Below are 17,592 nucleotides of genomic sequence, written 5' to 3' on the forward strand. Positions count from 1 at the left end.
GGGTCCTGGCTACCTGAACGAGCGCTTACGTCCGTATTTGCCCGACCACCCTTTGAGATCAGCGGGAGAGGCCCTTCTCCAGGAACCCTCCATGAAAGAAATTAGGAGAGTAAGTACTCGGAGGAGGGCTTTCTCTGCGGTGGCACCCAACCTATGGAATTCACTCCCCAAAGAGGTCCGCCTGGCACCGTCGTTACTGGTTTTTCGGCACCAGGTAAAGACCTTTTTATTTAAACATCATTTTAATTGTTAAAACATATGATCTGGCCAGGGCAACTTCTTCTTCCTCTCTTTTCTCCTCCTATATTATTTATTTACTTATTTTATACTGATAATTTTAATTTTATATTATTATGTTTGTAACTCAGTGTACTTTTTGTATTTAATGGTAATTTATTATGTTCTATTGTATTTCAATGTATTTTATTGTGTTGTAAGCCGCCCCAAGGCTTCGGCAAGGGGCGGCATAGAAATGTTATAATAATAATAATAATAATAATAATAATAATAATAATAATAATAATGCTGAGTCACACACACTGAATGAGCTATTTTGATGGAATACTTTACCAGAGCCCTGAAAGTATATTCTATTTTTTCTCTCTGCATCTTTATTGACTGCTTTTGACCATACAAATGGGCAACTTGGAGCCCTCCAGATGTTTTGGCCTACAGCTCCTGTGATCCCTCACCTTTAACTATGGTAGGACGGCTGATCCAAGCTGTAGGTCCAAATATCTGGAGGGCAGCAAATTGCTCATTCCTGGCACAGAGGAAGACGTACATATGAAAGTCAGTTATCTGGAACATCTGCCTCATTGAATCAGGTCAAGACTGCCCAGAAGTTTCACAGCAATTCAGCACTGACCCGTTTCCAGGGGAAATAATGGGAATAGTTTGAATGTCATCAAAACATTATAGAAAAGCTGTATCACAGCTGCAAAGTGGGTATCCCAGCACAGCTCAGAAAAAGACCAAAGAGGAAAACCTCAGAGAAATGCAAGTTTAATTTCTGATATTCTCATGATCATTATCCTAAAAGAAAGAACAAGTACTACTGGTTGGTGTCTGAAGTTAGAAAACCCAAACTCCAGATCTGGAGGTTCTGTGAGCTAACAGCAGAAAGAAATGAATAGATTTTCTTTGGTGGTTCAGTCAAAAGATGAAAAAACACTTTGTGCATGCTCAGAAACTGTATTTTTACCCTTCCCTGACTGAGGAATGCAGGAAGAGACGAGGGTTTCTGGGTCTTGCTTCCAAAAACTAGTTTAGCAGCTGTGAGAATCAGCAGTTATTCGTTTTACAGTTCATCTTATCATAGTCACATTGGTGCCTGGGAGCAGCAGAAGGAATCTATGTGTGGGCAAGGCCCCATCTGTTTTGGGAAGATTTCCAGGAAAAGTCCTTCCAAGCTGCAGATACTGTTTCAGCTCACAAGCTAGTGGGGCACCCTTACAATCAGGAAGCTATTCCGTTCCAAGAACTGAGATCAGGTGCTTATGAACAGCATATTTGTTAGCTGCTTAGTATATTGTTTCAATAGAAAAGGTAAAAAGATTCAAATATATAAATAAGAAACACATCTGAAAAGTGTGACAAGATGCAAAAGAAGGTTTCCAGGAGCTGTCGATAAATTTTGACACCTGCAATTTGCTGAATTTCCCTCTTTTTGCAACCCCTGAAGGTACAAGGCTACAGTTAGAGCCAACCCTACTGTTGGGCAGAGTGAGGCCGCCATCTAGATGGTGCCTATTGGGAAGAAACTGGCAGCAACCTCCTGGTTCATCCTCCACAGTACCCCACCCCCGGCATACCTATCCTCCTTGAGTTGCTGCCCTGGCAGTAGCAAAATTTGCCTATTGCTAGCCTGGCTTGCCTCATCACCTTTTCTAAAGATTCACAGACCATGCCATTGCAAACGACCGCTGAGCGAGAGCAGGCAGAACCCAAGCCACACGCTCTGGCAGGCCCTGCGTAAGCACATACGTTGCTCTGCTGCACGGCATCCTTGGTCTGAGTGGGTAGCAGGAAGAGAGAGCAAGCAGTAGCAAGGTGCTGGAAGACAAGGCTGGGTATGCTGTGTGCCTGTCCTGAAAACCCCCTTGTTGTCTTCAGGGACGGTGGAGAACATCCTGTTTTCAGTGCTGAAATAAAACTCAACAGTCTTTGAGGCAACACTCAGCTTTGGAACCTGCAACTGGAAGAGGCAACATCTTCATCTCCAGCAGAAAGTGTTTGGGGATGGGCCTGTTTCTGCTGACCTTTGAGGCAACTTGTGGCTTTTGAGCTACTTTCGTCTACAGTCCCTGTTAGCCCTAGCTAGTATAGACAATACCATGGGATCCTGGGAATTGTGGACTAGAACATCTGAAGAGCCATAAGATTCCCACCCCCGGTTTAGGTGGATTTTTTTTTTTTGTCAATTTTTAGCACCAAAGTTGGCCATTTTTATTTAAGAATTTCTGTACTGACTTTAATTTTTTTAAAATCACGTAGTAGTTATGATTACATGGAAAATGGCTTCATACCACTGAGCTTTCAATTAAACTAGCCAGAGTATTACTTCCAGAAGTGCTCTACTCTATTTCACAGCAAAAACAACAAAGTCTTGTAGCACTTTGAAAACTAAGATAGATATTATGACATAAGCTTTCATATATTCAGCTCTGATCATGTTGATCCCCTCAATATAAACTCATGCCATAATACATCTCTTAGTTTGGATGGTGCCCAAAGATTCCTTCTTGTTTTTAGACAAATATGCACCACGTAAACAAAGGGGCCTTCGAGGCAGAGAGTTCCCAGCACTGACAATCAAAAAGCATTATACATTTCTTTCATTATTTCCTCCTTAAAAGATTTTTTCTGATAAGATGGTAGTAGAAGTATCAAAACACTAGAAGTGTACAGTCACCTGTAAAATTGTGTGGATGAGGAAGGGTGATTGCCCAATCAGAACCTCTCATCTGGATGCACCCACACTCTTACCACTGGCTCTGGTAAACTGTTACCCTTTCTCTGATGCTGACCCTTTGGGGATGCTTCCAAAATGGGTTCCAGTGAATTCCTAGACTTGTCATCTTCAGGGTCCCCTCCCCCATACCTACGCTCACATCACGGCTGGTTTAATCAAGCTGGACAGAGAATGCACCCCGCCAGAGGCATTTCTGCATGCAGGTGTCCATGCACCAACAAGAAGGTGCCGCAGAGCACAGACTTTTATTTATTAAAACATTTTTATGCCGCCCCATTCGCCGAAGCCTCGGGGCGGCTTCCAACACTTGTGTTTCTCACATTGCAGCTGCTGAGATACAGGATGCTTCCGAATGAGTCTTTTATTGCCTCATTCTGCCTCATCATCCTGTCTCATTCAGAATCTTATGGGGGTTCAAGTGACATAATCTTCCATTGATAACTCACAGTTTGTCTTTTTATTTCCCACAGATAATTCATTAAGGTAAGTGGTAGCTTTAGGAGCCCTCTGTTTGGAAGTACCCATAATTTGAATTGTGGGGACCATATATTACATGGCATTTCTGTTTTTCTAGCATACGTCTAATCCAAACAACAAATTACCCCCTTGGCTTTTAAACCAGTTGGCATTTCCCTGACAACAGAAAAATATGAGATGGGATCTGGAGGGAGGAAAGGATGGGAAACTTTCCTTTGGTGGATTTCCTTAAGGCTACAATCTTATGCCTGCTTAAAAAGAAAGACCACCTACAAGTCCCATGCTAGCTGCAGAAGCTTGGGAATTGTAGGGCTATTTTTCTGTCTAAACCCTTAGGATTGCATCCTCAGTTAACTTATCTTAGGATCAAAGCCAATATAATAATACAGAGTTTACAGAGAATTATTTTCGTATTCTGGTATAAAAAAAATACCTATCTGCCTCTAGACCTTAGGGACAGGGTAGGATAAAAACTGTATTATGGAAAATTTCTGTTCCATTTGTTAGCCTCTTCCATTTAAACTCACTTTATGGTAACTGGCTCAAGGGCCCGATTCCCACATTCCCCATGAAACAGCCGTAGTGCGATGGCTCCATATGTCCAAGTTGTATGAATTCTCCCTAATGCAATTTGCAGAGCTCTTCACCAGTAATTCCATTATCCTGTTGCACATGCATCTCCCACATCTCTATTGGCATCAGATTTCTATAAATAGAATTGCTGTCTATTTCTATTGACCTGATTATTTTGTTGTCACTCTGGCATCCAAAAATCAGGGGAAAAGGTGCCCCCTGGTATGTATACCCTGGTATACATACCAGGTGAAATAGGCAAGGTTTCATGGTAGGAGGATGGGCCTAGCTGCAGCAGAAAGCCAGTCTCGATGTCTGCCTGCCTATTATAGACTGCACTGCCTATTATTTCTTGCTTCACTAGATTAGCGGCAAACCTGACTAAAATGGAAACAGTGCTTGCAAATGTACTGCAGAGTACACTAGCCCTTTTGACCCAGCTTAATCTGGGCATGCTTGCGAAAAGCGTCTTTTTTCCATGTGGAAACAAAAATGGCGGGAATGTGACACAGGCTTTAATCCCTACTTAAAATGCCAAGGGTCCTTAAACAGATGTTCTCAATCTCTGCATTAAACTCTCTCACTCCAACAGTCACAGCCCAAAAGTGCTCTATCAGTTTAAGGCAGATTGCCTTCATTTATAGCACGATCCTATCCAGGTTTAGTTGCACGGCTTGCTCCCAGAAAAGTGCCTGCAGGACAGCACCTCTAAACTTGCACCAACAGAACGCTATGTGGAGAGTCAGGCAACCTGTCCTAAAGTCACCTTTCACCCACATAGCTAAAGATGTTTGGGTTATGAACACTGTGCCAAGACTATGTTCAAAATAAACTGTGCAAATTCTAGATGTGGCCGTATCTTCGAAAACAGCATCTATAAAAAGCTCCTTTGGAAGTTTTCTAAGTCTTCAGTGGCTGGCTGGTTCTTCTGCCCCTCCAGTGGGTTTTAGTTATGCATGTCCAACTACTCATACCCCACAAAGTAATCCTCAGATACTCATACTAGCTATCACACTTCTCTCTACTAAAAAGCAAAGCGTACACACAAAGAAAATCGAGCATGTACTGTCACACACCTAATAATGCAGTAATAATAATAAAGAAAATCTATGTCAGACGACACCATTCAAACAGGGTTATTTTGTCAAAAATGAAACACATTTGTATGGTTGTTAATCTTCATTTGTTTTGAAAGCAGAACTTGAGTTGTTTTTTGGTAAAGCATTTTTATTCTGTGTTTTTAATGCAGGATGAAGACAGCATTCTGAATACTTCGTAGCAGAAAAGCAGAATAAAGTACAGCATGTGAGGGTGTTGCATTGACATTACTTGGCTCTACTTTAGAAATAAACCAGCTGCTTGCTGTTTCCAAGCTGCTTTCAGGATTAACCCAGAATAGTATATTACATTCATCTGGCATAGGAAATAAAATGGTTTGAGAACTCTTCCTCCATCTAGTGGCAAGATGCAGCTGTATGTATTAAACTTGCAAAGTACAAGACTCAAAGAATTTGCATTTTATGTAGTGGAAACACTAGATTTTCCCTTTGCCAACTTTTATCACCATCACTGAATGATAAACACAGGGCTGCAGGAAGGACCATCTTGGCCAATACATAAGAGCAGGGGACCATCAGACTAAGGGCTTCAGCTGAAGTAGGTCAGAGCCTAAATATCCTCTTGGAGATGAGCTGGATCCAAGCAAAAATACCTGGAGATAAAGTGCAATAAAATCAAGGTAGGGTGCTTCCCATCCAAACCTACTGTACACCTATTCCTTCTTCCTGCCCCCATTAATATCTGTCTTTTCCTGTCAACAACCAACAACAGAACAGAAGCAGCAGTGGGGAAATGGTGCACTACAAATGGTAGTCAATGAAGCTCAGATGCTCTGCAAAATTGTTGAGAAAGGGCAATCACCCAGTAAAAGCACCCAAAAAGTCTTGTAGCAGCTCAAAAGGTTTAGGTGGTGGTTGTTAGTCACAAAGTCATGTCCGACCCATCGGGCAACCCCATGGACAACATTCCTCCAGGCCTTCCTGTCCTCCACCATCCCGCGGAGTCCACTTAAGCTCATACTGACTATTTGAGTGACTCCATCTAGCCACCTCATTCTCTGCCGTCCCCTTCTTTTTCTGCCGTCAATTGTTCCCAGCATTAGGCTCTTCTCCAGGGAGTCCTTCCTTCTCATTAGGTGGGCAAAGTATTTGAGTTTTATCTTCAGTATCTGGCCTAAAGAGCAGTCAGGGTTGATCTCCTCTAGGACTGACCGGTTTGATCGCCTTGCTGTCCAAGGAACTCGCAGGAATCTCCTCCAGCACCACAATTCAAAGGCCTCGATCCTTCTGCGCTTAGCCTTCCTTACGGTCCAACTTTCACAGCCATACATTGCAACTGGGAAAACCATAGCCTTGACTATACGCACTTTTGTTGGCAGGGTGATGTCTCTGCTTTTTAGTATGCTGTCTCCATTTGCCATAGCTTTCCTCCCCAGGAGCAAGCGTCTTTTAATTTCTTGGCTGCAGTCCGCTTCTGCAGTGATCTTGGAGCCCAGGAAAATAAAATCTGTCACAACCTCCATTTCTTCCCCATCAATTTGCCAGGAAGTGAGAGGACCAGATGCCATGATCTTAGTTTTCTTAATGTTGAGTTTCAAGCCAGCTTTTGCACTCTCCTCCTTCACCTGCATCAAGAGGCTCTTTAGTTCCTCTTCACTTTCTGCCATTAGAGTGGTATCATCTGCATATCTGAGGTTGTTATTTCTCCAGCAATCTTAATTCCAACTGATGATTCATCTAGCCCTGCCTTTCTCATGATGTGCTCTGCATATAAGTTAAATAGGCAGGGTGACAGTTTACAGCCTTGCTGAACTCCTTCCTCAATTTTGAACCAATCGGGGGTTCTGTGTCCAGTTGTCACTGTTGCTTCTTGACCCGCATATAGGTTTCTCAAGAGACAAATAAGATGGTCTGGTACTCCCATCTCTTTAAGAACTTGCCACAATTTGTTGTGATCCACACGATCAAAGGCTTTAGCATAGTCAATGAAGCAGAAGTAAATGTTTTTCTGGAACTCCCTAGCTTTCTCCATGATCCAGCGTATGTTGGCAATTTGATCTCTAGTTCCTCTCCCTCTTTGAAATCCTGCCTGTACTTCTGGTAGTTCTCGGTCCACATACTGCTGGAGCCTAGCTTGTAGGATTTTGAGCATCACTTTGCTAGCATGTGAAATGAGTGCAATGGTGTGGTAGTTTGCACATTCTTTGGCATTGTCCTTCTTTGGGATTGGAATGTAAACTGACCTTTTCCAATCCTGTGGCCACTGCTGAGTTTTCCAAATTTGCTGGAATGTTGAGTGTAGCACTTTTACTGCATCGTCTTTTAGGATTTTGAATAGCTCAGCTGGAATACTGTCACCTCCACTAGCTTTGTTGTTGCTCAGACCTCCTAAGGCCCATTTGACTTCACATTCCAGGATGTCTGGCTCAAGGTCAGTGTCCACCCCATTGAGTATAGATCTTTACAACATCGGACTCTCCTTTCACCACCAGATACATCCGCGAATGAGTGTCCTTTCGGCTTTGACCCAGTCACTTCCTTCTTTCTGGCGCTACTAGTACTAGCCCTCTGCTCTTCCCCAGTAGCATATTGGACACCTTCCGACCTGAGGGGCTCATCTTCCGGCATCATACCTTTTTGCCTTTTGGTCCTGTCCATGGGGTTTTCACGGCAAAGATACTGGAGTGGGTTGCCATTTCCTTCTCCAGTGGATCACGTTTTGTCAGAGCTCTCTGCTATGACCTGTCCGTCTTGGGTGGCCCTGCACGGTGTAGCTCATAGCTTCATTGAGCTACACAAGCCCCTTCACCATGACAAGGCAGTGATCCATGAAGGGGCAAAAGGTTTAGGGCATTATCCAATTAGGCTACCCATAACTCTACAAATGCAGATTATAAGCACCCAGTGCAGGGCTGCAGGAGCAGGGAAGCAAAGGTCATCTCCATGCTTTTCCAGCTCTGTAAAGCAGCTCATAGATGGCCAGTTTTAACCACCTAACCATGGTGCTTCAGAGGGGGAGGGAAGGCAGCTGAGTCACCACCTAAATACATTGTACCTTAATGATGCCCATCTCAACTCCTCTCTGCTCCTTCAATCCCTTCTCCAAGGTTGCTCTTGTGACCTTGGAAAAGTCGCAAGCATGGTCAGACCAGTTATTCAGCCTCAGATCTGGGAATCTGAATGACCCTGTGACCCTCTAGGTAATGTCTCTGAGTCATAAGATTGCTCTGCTCTTGATTTATTGCAGCATGTGCAATGCGAGTGATGTTACCATCAGCTAACAGGTACACAATTAATGTATATATATTTACTTACTTGGAAGAACAATGGAACCAAATGGTAATGGATGCAACAAGTGCAATCTGTGACCAAATGCAAGTAGCAAAGAACTCAACAACAAACCATTTCAGATCTGATCTTAGTCAGTGTCTTAAATAAACAGCTATTGAATTTCCTATCCTTAAGAAACTGCTTCTAATGTCAGAGAAGGTCCTGCACTCTGCAGAAGTTTCCAGGGCATAGAGTGCTCTCTCAGCATATAAGGGATGCTAGCTAAGCATGAGTGTAATTTTTGTCTTTTTACCTTGAGCAGGTTTTTTTGAAATTACATCACACTCTTTTTGGAGTGCTTAGTCACAGGCAAATCAGTAATAGTGGATTAGCCCTCTTTCCCAGTAATGTATCTGTCATTACTAATCTTTTCAAATAATCTCTGATACACTCCTGCAGAATTCCAGGGTTGCTAGTAATATAATGAAACTCACTGTGATTATACCCACTGTAGCAGAGCTATAGGAAGCTTCCTTGCCCCATTTTTTCTATTAATGTAGTTTGTTAAAAGGTCAATCCCCAAACAGAAAGCCACACTCTTAAGAATTTTTATAGGCATTCACCTTGCCTGTTGTGTTACAAGCCTTTCCCCCTACTGGAATACCTCTATGTTTCAGAGCTGAGTGTCAAGTAGAAACAGCAGGTGAAGATTTACCTACTTTGAAGGTGCAATAATGGCAACTGCTTCAGTTGCTAAATGTATACAGGTGTTAAAGAATAAAGTTCTGTGGGGGGCATACTTAGCCATATACACTTGCAGAATGGGGAAGCTTTGAGTAAAGAATGCATGTCTTCATGTGTTGGAAAGTATTTAGGTAACATCTAGGGAACCTGTAATTGCAGCATAAACTACAATTGTGTGCATTTTCTTGAAAAAATGGTTCCCAACTTTTTAAAAAGCTCCTGTTCTTGTGCCTTTAAAGGTAACTTAATCTGCAAATTTCAGAGACTGGAAATACTATTCTCCATGAGGTAAAAGCCTTAATCTGCTGATTTCTGCAAATCAAGCTGCTTTTAAATAGTTCCCTGCTGGAGTTTATTTACAGTAAATATACATAGAACTGAGCAGGGTAAGGCTTTTTAGTGAGAAATGGAAAAGTTGTAACAAACTTTTCATTAACTCTTCCCCAGCCTGCTCCCATACAAAGGCTATTGCAGGCATGTTCCTTATGCAAATAAACTGAATTCACACAAACCAAACTACCCCAGAAACCATGAGCTGATACTATCTGTCTGAAAGGAAGGAAACTGTCGTTATTAGGCACCCTAAGTGCCACTTTTTGGAAAAAGGTGGGCTGTAAATAAAATAAATACAAGCAAACAAGTCTTGATTTAAAAGTCTGAGCATCCTTACCTGGGGGGCGGTGGGGGGAAGAAATCTAGCAAATCTAATGATATCATCAACACTCATACAGCTTTGGCCACTCTATTAAAAGTCTGTTGTTTCGGTGTGTTTATTTTTAGCCCTGAGGTTTTCCATGGCATAACTTCAAGCCTTACAAACTTTCCAGCAGATGTTGCTCGGGGGACAGGCCACTGTGCACAGACATTAGAAACTGTCCCCTGCAACCCAGCCTTTGGGTAGCTGACCTCTGCTTCACCCTGAGGACTGTCTTTTCACCTCAGCGGCATTTTCCAGACTTGCAATCCCTGCAGCTTGAAAAGTGATATGGCAGCCCATCCATTCCCCCATCCCCATTTAATGTTGCGAATTCATCAGCCAATTCCTTTATTATGAACACTGCTAATTGCAGAACTGTTGGGAAAAGCGGCTGTGATGTTGAACGCCATCACGAAGTAGGTTCACCAGCACAGAACACTCGGGATAGCTCATACAGAGCTCAGAATAGAATGCAATGGATAAGGAGCCCTATCGACATAAGAATTACTAGCCTCACCAAGTAGCGTTTACAAGTAGAAGGTCCCAGGTTCGATCCCTGGTATCTCTACAGGGGACTTAAAAAAAAAAAAAAAGCTTGCCTGCAGAGCCATTGCTGCCTTCCAGTGTCGACAGTAAGGGCTAGAAGGACCTATAATCATCTGTCCCCCTATCCTCAGTGCTAATGGCTCAGACCAGATACTCCCTCGCACTCGGAACAATGGTTCGCTCTGGCATTTCTTGAGTCTCCCGATTACCCTCTTCCTCCCTCTCTTGCCCGTTGGGATCGACCACTAGAGCAACGTTCGAATTCGCTCAGCGGCCCCTTCTCCGCCTTTCTCGACGACGGAAGTAACGCCTCCTTGGAGGCCAGGGCTTCCGGTGCGCAGGCCACAGTGGCCCGGCTAGAGATGAGGGAGTCTGCAGGGGGGTGATTTTCTTCCTCGCCTTTTCCAACTCCCGAACTTCCTCTCTGGCTTCACTCACCGCCTCGGTAGTAGTCGCCTTCCCCGTGCGGGCCGAGGTGGCAGCAGCAGCCTCCACACCGTTTTACCCTCGCTGTAGGTGAGTACGGGGCTGGAGGAGCCGGGCCTTGTTTACACTGAGGAGCGCGTAGAGAACGACGTTCTGCTGAGGCCAGGATAGCTGTGGCTCAGTGTCGGGGCGGGGGCAGTCGGCAGGAGGGCGGGGGCGCCTCGCTGGCGTTTTTCTTAGGAAGTCCCCTCCCTTGGTGTGGGGCAAAAAAGGCGAGAGGCACTGGCGTTCTTCGGAGCTGGTGTGTGGGTCGAGTATTGGAGTTCGGAGGTGGGTGGTGTGGCCTCGGGTTTGCCCGCATATCCTACTCTCGACTGTGGAACTTGGACAGCTCTCTGCCTCTCAACTTAGACAAATGACTCAAGAGAAGTCTGTATACGCTGCTCTAGCTTCTTAAGAGGAAAATAAATATTTGCGGGTGGTAGGTGGAAAAGATTAATTGTGAAATACCGGTGCTCTAATCGTGCACTGGCTCTACTTGCACGTGAAAAGACTGTCACCACTATTGGAATCCGAGCAACCTGGTATTTTAGTTAAGCGGGTTTCTGAAAAACTCTTACTATTGTTTTTCAAAATTGATGTAACCTGCGCTAAAAATAAAGTGAAATACGAACGTGGGTGCTACTTAGAAGATATGTAGACAATTAATATGATGCTGGAGGGTAAAGAATAGGGGTTGACAAATAATTACCAGCTACAGTAGCTTAGGGATGGGTGTGGAGCTGAAATGTTGAGCTTTATCCAGCTATTCTGTATGTGCAAGCAGGATTTGTATTGAGGCATAGAAGACATCCCTAGCAGGAAGTGTATGCCCTTCCAGATGTGCTTTAAGGGTTAATATGACCAAAGTTCAAGTGTAAAGATTCCAAGTTCTTTTGGAGAGCTTTCCTGTTGGAGCCTGGTTAACTGCCATTTAGAGACTCACTGTTACTTTTCCTAAGTCACTGATCCATTTGTATTTGCAACATGTGTTGATGTCTAGGTAAGTGAATGGATAGGTATGGAGTGGACTGCTTTGCTTCCTTTAGGTATCTGAAGTAAAACGAAATGGCTTTGAACTAGTGAGGAATACTTTTTATAATAAATCAACTTTGTTTATAAAGAATCATGCTGTTAGAATTTTTCTGCAAACATTTCTTACAATAGATTTGTTTTCAGTCTTACGATAGCAAGTTATCTCAAGGTAAGTATAGTATTTGTGGCAGCTGGGTCTCATGAAAAAGTATGACACTTTCAAAATTGGGTATCTTGTTAAATAAATTGAGCATTGGTAAATAGGCACCTCCATAACATAAGAATAGGCTTAAACTAAGCTGAAATAAGTAGTCTAGCTCAAATTGGTTTTTACTTGTGGAAAGGGCATTTGCTTATTTAAAGCATTTCCTCCTGTCCTTAATGAAAAGGCTTTCAGAGTGGCCTATATTAGATTACATTATTTCATTGCATGAACATTGTGTAAACAAGCCAAAGAATGTTTTCTTGTACTCTTCTCCCATAATGAAGCTTACAGTCATATTGTTTAACATTTCACTATTTTTGAGAAGATCCAGATTTCTGTTCTAAAAGTGATATAAAGCTACTTTTCTAATTTGGCAATGGGGGATGACTACCTGAATGCTTTGGCATGCTAAGGTTAGGGTTCTGCATATCTGGGCTTAGCACAGATTTGACATATTTTCTGTTGAGTTAATCTCGCTTGACAGGGTTGTGTCAAAACATCTAAATGTCACCTTCCAGAAAAGAAATCATTCTACATTTGTTTAATTACTTGAATGTACAGTGTCAAAATAGTACTTATAATTATTATAATTCAATAATTATAATTATTGAATTATTGAAAATATTCAATAATACATTTTCCTAATACCCTTTCATAATATTTGCTTATGTTTCATGAGTGTTTTAGCAAATTGGTGTTATTTATTATTATTTGATTGGGGGTGGGACTTATTAATGAGTTTTTACATTCTTTGCTGAATAGAAGTGTTCTGAAGAGACATGGTGGTTACATTTACACTTCAGGGATATCTTGGATTGATTAATGCTTGAAAAACTTTGCATCCCAGTTACAAACCACAGCTTCATTTCTCTTGTCCATCCTAGCTGCTTTCCCTTAGCTTATTAGGGAAGGTTACACCTTTGTTAGTTCAAATAAACATTTCTAAAATTGAGAACTGTAGTCTTCGAGCTGCAATTTTCAGATCTGCTGGGCCCCACCACTCGTCTCTTTCACTCTAATGTTTGTTTTCTTTATGATCATTTTTTTAGAAATTAGATTTTTACTGAGTTACATGAGTATTTCAAATGAACAAGGGTATTGTTGATTCTTGCACGACTGGGTGGGAGGCTAGTAAAACTTTATCATTGAATTATTTTTTAATAAGTTTTATTCTTAATATACCTAACAAAAAGGAACTAAGAAGCATCAGTCATCGAAAACATCAGACCTACTGGCTCAGCCCCCCACATTTTTTCTTTTTATGTTAAACTAGTAGTTTATCATTGAATTATTGTATGTCTTTGATATGTATTCAGCTTAAAGTGCATTCCTTTAATTGAAATATGTTCAAACTCAGTGTTCCACTTGCCCAGCTGTGCAATTTTAACAGGAGATAAGGTTGCAAAACTAAAATACAAGAAAAATAACTTTTACAGCAAGCAGAATTTGCCTTAATTTGTTTATGATAAGCATATTGGAAAAATGGTGAACATCCTGGGAATGTTCTGACGCAGTTTGTTAAATAGGAAAAACATTGAAGTATTATTTTAAAGGAGTGATACAATACCTACCCCTGAACATAAACATACCATTTAATTTTTTACTCTGATTTTTATAGTGTGCGTTATAAAACATTAGAGAAGAACATGGATACATTTTCCCCAGGTTGATCTGTACTTGATTCCTCAAAACAGCAGTTTCTTGGCTCCTTTGCATATTGAAAAAGTATGAAGGCAATTACACATATATGAATACTGGCAAATCACATGGTCTGAATAGATTTTTAATTGACTGATATAAAGCATTGCCTAGTCTGTCTGTTCACAGCATCATCTTCATAATCATGTTCTTGAATCTAGCTCCCCTAATTGTTAAATTGTTAACAGTGATACCCAACCTGGCGGGGTTCACAATCACTTCACTAACTATTGACCTGTTTCATTAATTAATGTAGGGATTAAAATATCTACTTTCAACTACATTTCTGGCAGGTAGCAACAACTTACTGTAAAATATTATATTGTTTCAGGCAGATTTATTCAGCATAGATAGGGTGATAATTGTAAGTTTTTGATCTCATAAGTTTAAATATGGATAGAGGAGACCAGGCTGTCAATATTTCTTTGGATACTGAAAAGGGCTTTGACAAAATTCACTGGAAATCTATTTTTGCTATGTTGAGATATTTTCGCTTTCTGGTAGAATTTTTGAAATTGACCTCTTCTCAGCTTTCTTTTTATATTTTAGAGGTACCAGAAGAGGGATGCCCACATTCTTCATTGGTATTTGATTTATGTTCAAACCCCTGCATTTCTTGTTAGACAGGATAGTAATAGTCATGGCTTGTGTGTGATTGTTTAACTTTTAAGATCCTTTAAGGTGATTATCTTTTATTGTTTGTTTAAAAAGCTGCCGTCTTCTTGTCCAACTTCAATGCTGATGTTCAATATTTTTGATGAGTTATCTACTTAGTCAATTAATGGGTCAAAGTCTTATCTGATACCAATTGAAAATACTGTGACGTGGCAATCCATCATGGTTTAACTAGTCATAGTGAGTTGTTGTGTCTTAAGAACTTGGACTACCCCTTGCTAAATGACTTGATTTTCCCCAGTGAGTCACCCTGAAAATCGATGATTTGTTTTAGGGGTTGTTGAACTCACTGTGGGTTGTCATGTTGCTCAAACCTGGGTAATTGTCCCCATTATAGGTTGCAAGCAGCAATGAGTGAGCCACTTAGCAAGAGCAGCAAAACCCCTCTGCTGCTCCTGCTGAGTTTATCAGGGCTGTCTACTAGAGATCACCATAGTTACTCGAGTGCCCAAATGATATTTGAAGTGATCATCAGCCACTTGCTCTCCCCCTCTGTGATTGTCACCCCTTTTGTGGTTACTGTGGCTTTTTTGTCCTTATCCCCGGATCACTTTTTATGCTCTCTGAAATGATAGCCCTCCAATCTAGCAATTTGAGTGTTTAGTCTGTACAGGGAAATATGCAACCATTAAATTTGTATATATTTCCTTATATATATTTCTAGCTCACATTTGCTAGACTAGATGAAAGAAAAGCTCCCTTTCATTTGGCAGTGGTCAAAAAAAAAAAAGTGAAAAAAGAGGATGGTATGTAGATCTCCTGGAGTACACAGAGGCTTGGTAAAGTGTGTAAAAGATGGAGGGGCTAAGAATAGATGGGGAACATGGGCCACCTTGACATAGGTGTGTACCTGCACACCTATGAAAGACTACTATAAATTTTAAAAAACCTTATGAACAAAATTGCATGCATTTGTTCCAGCCAAATACTGTTAAAGGTTAAAGAACCAGTGGCAGTCACTCCAATGTGCTGCCTGGGCTTCAGTATTGCAGCTCCTGTGGCAGCACAGGTGAACTTGTCAAGAGTAGGATTTTTGCCTGAGTGACTTGCTCACCATTTCCTGTAACCTGCAGTGGCATCAGTCTCTTTAATGGTAAGACATCCCATCATGGGTTCAGCGATCCCTAGAACAAGCCATGGGTTGTCAGGTGGCTTTTTGTTCCCAGACAACCCATCCTGAAGAAAGTAACATAGGTTGCTGCATCATATGAACCCAACCTGTGTATAATTGCTAGAAGGTTGTAACAGTAAGTTTATTGTATTTAGCCATAGGCCATTAGGTAGAATTAGGTGTATGCATTTCAAACATACCCATGTAAATATGTTGTTACAGGGTTCAAGTGCCTGTGGGCATCAAAGTGGAAACTCCTTACAGATACCATGGGGTTTTTTGTTTGTTTGTTTGTTTGTTTTTGAAGTGTGGGAGAGGAGAGGTAAAGTGATTCCTATTAGCAAAAGGATCTGGAGATCATGTTCAATCCCCTCTTTTATTTAAAAAATCTCCCCTCCACATGGACACATTGTATGTACTGATGAGTATTATACTCCATTCAGTGACCCTGTATTATGTGAGCTTTTTCTTCCTCAATTGTAATGGGCATTTGACACATGTAACCATGATAGTAGTCAAAAGCATGTTTGTAAAAGGCATGTATAAAAACTACAAAAATGCTGTGGTTGTTATAGTCATTTATTGGGAACACGTTTACCATCCTGAGAATCAGGAGTATTGTTTTAAGTAATGTGACATTATGAGTTTTGACTGCAAAAGAGAATACAATTCCCCAACTGGCTTGTGGACAGGCTTGGATTCTGAAATGACAAAGCATCAGAATTTCCTTTTAGTAGAATATGAAAGCCATTAAGTTCTTTTATTAAGGACTTGTTCTCCCATTTAATTGGCCATTCCACTCTCTTTCCAAGTTGTCTGTACTTTGACAATTCCCTGTTTTTATAACAAACACTAGTATTTGTCAAAAAGTATAAGTTGGGCTTTTCAGTACAGTGTTGAAATTACAGTCTTATTCTTGCAGTTTATTATCATATAGACTCCAAAAAATTAATATTGTACAAAGGCAGTTGAATAACTGTTCTGTTTCTGTTTCCTATTCCATTAGTCTATAGTGTACCTAACTCCTGTAAACTAGTAATTGGCTACTTCCTGATGGTTAGGACCCCTAAGATATGGAATGGGCTTCCACTGGAGCTGGTGGGGGGCCCTTCAGTGAGGATGTTCAAGGAAGAACTGGACAAGCACATGCTGGGTATTACATGAGGGAAGCCAACTGGAGCCCGGGGTCAGACTTGATGGCTCGGGAGACCCCTTCTGACTTGCTATGTTTCTGTGTTTCTACTTGCTTTTGCCTCCAGATGAATTATTTGTTTGTTAGCTTTATATCCTTTTTCTTTTTAAAGAATTTATCATAGCTTACATCATTTTCCTCCTGCTGCTCTCAATCTCATCCCCACAACAACCCTGTGAGGTAGGTTGGACTGAGTCTGACTGCCCCATTATGATCCAGTTGGCTCCATGACTGAGTGAGGACTGGAACACAGATTGCCTGAGTCCCAGTCCCATGCTCTTAACCAGTACACCACACTGGGTCACCAGTGAACATAAAATGAATGTTCACTGCTATTCAGATAGTGAAGGATATGCCCTTCAGATACTACTGTTCTTAAGATTGTTTGATTAGCACTAATCTTCCCTTCTAGTCTAAAGATGAATTACTGGACTCATATGGAAACTGTGTGTAGGCTTTCCCCCCTTGGGGATGTCACTTTATCCCCACTGCTAAGGGCAGACAGGTACATTGGAAAATCTACTTCGGAACAAGTTTTGAGCAATGTGTTTAGTTTCTGGTCTTGATTCTCTTCTGTTGGAGGAAGCTGATTGAATGCATGACAATATTTTATTTTAGCTGCAAATCAAATATTTGTTTGAGTGAGCTACATATTTGCATGGTTACTGTGGCTTAAACAAGCCACAGTGGCATGTTTCAACTGCAGAGCATGCCAGTATGTGCTGGGCATGATTTGCCTAATTACCTGGCATTTGAACCTGAATCACATGGCTTGTTTGAAGAAAAACTAATCTCAACCCAACAGCAGCCCATGGGTTACCTGAGGGTTGTCCCCTGCTGCCGCCCAGGTGCAAGCCATGCTACCATTTCTG

General features: G+C 41.5%; 1 protein-coding gene across 2 annotated transcripts in view; it reads left to right on the forward strand.

Moving 5' to 3' along the window:
• The first annotated feature begins 10,676 nt into the window (after nucleotides 1-10,676).
• Nucleotides 10,677-17,592, forward strand: part of ARIH2 (ariadne RBR E3 ubiquitin protein ligase 2) — a 43,170-nt gene continuing 36,254 nt past the window's right edge. Inside the window, exon 1 of one of the 2 annotated variants that reach the window (XM_044451802.1) lies at nucleotides 10,677-10,855. The gene's annotated coding sequence lies outside the window, so the exon portion shown is untranslated. The remainder of the gene's footprint in view (nucleotides 10,856-17,592) is intronic. The other variant, XM_044451803.1, reaches the window with a different exon arrangement.

Source organism: Varanus komodoensis, unplaced genomic scaffold, assembly GCF_004798865.1.
Source record: "Varanus komodoensis strain SLA01 unplaced genomic scaffold, ASM479886v1 scaffold6_4, whole genome shotgun sequence".
In the NCBI taxonomy this organism is placed as follows: Eukaryota; Metazoa; Chordata; class Lepidosauria; order Squamata; family Varanidae; genus Varanus; species Varanus komodoensis.